Raw genomic sequence first — 3,163 nt, 5'->3', positions numbered from 1 at the left:
GGTGCCAGCTCCACTGTGTTGCTGCACTCCGCCAGGGTGAGAGCGACGGTGCCGCGCCCGCAGCTGCTCCAGCGACTACGCCATCTTACCCAGCCCCCTCCTGGCGAGCACGCAGCATGCCCTGGAGCTCCCATCACATGGTGCTGGCAATCTGAGACACCCGCCTGTAGCACACACACAGAAGAAGAGATACGGGAATGGATTAGGGCGACCCGGGTGACGAGTTCACTACTTCGCCCGGTATACAGGAGGTTGTAGGTTTGATCCAAACCCTGATGCTTACATATTCAATTCTGCTCGTCCAGGCGGGGAGAATCCAATCACATTTATTCGATGCGATGTTTCTCATGGGATATAATAAGTGACAACATTTGGACCCCAAACCGAGAGGATTCTGGGATGTTTGTGGTTTTTTGGCAATAACTCTGGAAAGAAATGTCGCAGACCCATCAAGGTGGGACTCGTCCAGCGACATAATGGTTGAGTGACTGGTTGAATGAATTCGGGAATGGTTGAAATGAGTGAGTGGTTGAGTGATTGAGATAGAGTAACTGAGCGGCTGAGCGGTTAAGTTAGTGAGTCGTTGAGTGAGTGTGGCTGATTGAGTGAATGGTTGAGTGAGTTAAAGAGTGATGGTTGAGTGGCTGAGTAAGTGATTAAGTGAGTGAGTGGTTGAGTGAGTAAGTAGCTTCGTGAGTAAGTAGCTTCGTGAGTGCGCGGCTGAGTGGTTGAGTGTGTGGCTGAGTGAGTGGCTAAATGAGTGAGTGGCTGAGTGAAAGGGTGAGTGGCTGAGTGAAGGAGTGAGTGGCTGAGTGAGTGAGAAAGTAATTGGTTGAGTGGTTGAGTAAGTCATTAAGTGAGTGAGTGGTTGCTCTAGTGAGTGGTTAAGTGAATGGTTAAGTGAGTGGTTAAGTGAGTCCCCAAGCCGAGAGGATTCTGGTGAGTCGTTGAGTGAGTGGTTTGGTGAGGGGTTGAGTGAATCGTTGAGCGAGTGGTTGGGTGATTGGTTGAGTGAGCGAGTGCTTGAGTGAGCAAGTGAGTGGTTGAGTGAGCAAGCAAGTGGTTGAGTGAGTGAATGGTTGAGTGAGCGAGCGGTTGAATGAGCGAGTGGTTTAGTGAGCGAGTGGTTGAGTGACTGAGTGAGTGACTGAGTGAGTGGCTGAGTGAGTGGCTGAGTGAGTGAATGGTTGAGTGAGTGAGAGTGTGATGGTTGAGTGATTGAGTGAGTGGGTGGTTGAATGATTGGTTGAGTTAATTATTGAGTGAGTGAGTGGTTGAGTGAGTGAATATCTGAGTGAGTGAGGCGTGAGCGGCGAGTAGTTGAGTGAGTCGTTGAGTGAGTGTGTGGCTGAGTGAGTTTGTGGCTGAGTGAGTGAATGGCTGAATGAATCACAGCTATGATAAAAATGGACATCAGCATATAAGTGGTCTTGTATTCACTCAGTAAATGAAGTTTAATAAAAAAAATTGTACACTCACAGGATCGAAATAAAGATGACATTGCACATCGGAGTAAACCGAGTTGCGGCTATGATGAAATTTTTGCATTAGCATAACATTGATTTATTAGCATACAAAATGACTTTTTGCAGAGCGATTTAATACAAAAGTCTGATAGACTACAATAAAAAAGATTTTTTAAATAAAAAGTACATACAAACCAGGCATCGATACCGTTGCTTTGTATGATCTGTGAAACGCAGAAATTTTCAGATAAAATCGGACATTTTGAGCTTGCTGCTGTATCGGACTGAGTGGAATCAATACAATTACTATCGATTCACAATCAACAAAGACCATATATGGGAAAATCTCTGATCGGTGATTTTGATTGCATCGTATTGCAGCGCCCCTTTGATGATGTTATAAAGCACTTGCCCCACAGTCTGTTAAAGGCTACACTGGGATCTTTGTGTGCGAGTAGCTCACAGATCCTTGAGAGATCTGAACACTGTCCGATCATCAGCGAGCTCCTCCGGCAGGCGAGGCTGCGTTGGCGGTTGTCTGTGCATTAAGAGGTGTTAACTATCCCACGCAGAGAAGTCTGCTTACAGAACATAAGAGGTTCTTCACGTGCCGTGCCCCGTGTCACCTGAATGTTAATGGGGCTCCGGCAATTCAGTATCCACCGCCGAATCATCTTTCACCCATCACCACGCGTCCATTAAGGCCAATGTGACGAGGCCATAGATAGCCAAGCGTTATAACGGGGGGGGGGGGGGGGAGCAAGAAAAACGTCGTACTACGTGACATCACAACACCCTGCACGCAGCCATAGTGGCTGATTAGGGTGCGCATCATTTACGAATATGTGGTTTAAGTGATTGAGAGTATATTTTGGTGTAAATTGATCACGATGCTTTGCATAGCCTGCATTTAAAATTTCATGCGTGGGTGCATGACCAGATATGAGTGGGTGAATGCGTGAGTAAGCCGGTAAGTGAGTATATGGGTGGATGGAGGGAGCTTGGCAGGCATGGCATGGGCTGGAGTGGAGGTGGACTGATGCGGTACGGGAGGATGTGGAGCTGAGTGGGCTTTGCCGACGACTGGTACCAGTGGTATCGAGATCGGCCTCTGCGGGGAGGCTCGTGAAGGATGCTTCTACTTGGCAGTTGGCGACACTCGCCCTCCAACTCACAACAACGAGCGGAACACCGGATGATAAATATGCAGCAATTTGGCACAGTACAGGGTACAGGTGGTGCTGCCAGTCATCTCAGTCAGCCAACCCATGGCACCTGGGTCTGTTCCAGGACCTCCGGTCAGCGAGCCTTCGACACTTCACGTGGCTTCAAAGTGCACCTGGCCTGGCACAGGCGCTGTGGTGACGTCACTGTCACTTATTGGCGAATGGTGACGGTTGATAATGCAGCGGTGGTTGTGAGAGATGCCATTTTGGGGGGGGGGGGGGCGCCAACCCTGACCAGCTGTGAACCTCACGTCGCCCGCAGCCACCAGTGGCCACAGGGAGTTCTGGATGGGTGCGAGGGGCTGGTAACCCCCCTCCACCTTCAACTAAATCACCACACATTCACGTGCGAGCCCTTGGGTCTCTCTGTGAGTCTATGGATCTGTGTGGTGAGTCTATGGGTCTCTGTGAAAGTCCGTGGGTCTCTGTGAGGTGAGTCTATGTGTCTGTGTGGTGAGTTTATGTGTCTCT

The sequence above is a fragment of the Lethenteron reissneri genome, unplaced genomic scaffold, assembly GCF_015708825.2.
Source record: "Lethenteron reissneri isolate LAM-NWPU_2019-01 unplaced genomic scaffold, ASM1570882v1 scaffold_1639, whole genome shotgun sequence".
NCBI classification, from domain to species: domain Eukaryota; kingdom Metazoa; phylum Chordata; class Hyperoartia; order Petromyzontiformes; family Petromyzontidae; genus Lethenteron; species Lethenteron reissneri.
Note: the sequence above shows the minus strand (reverse complement) of the source record.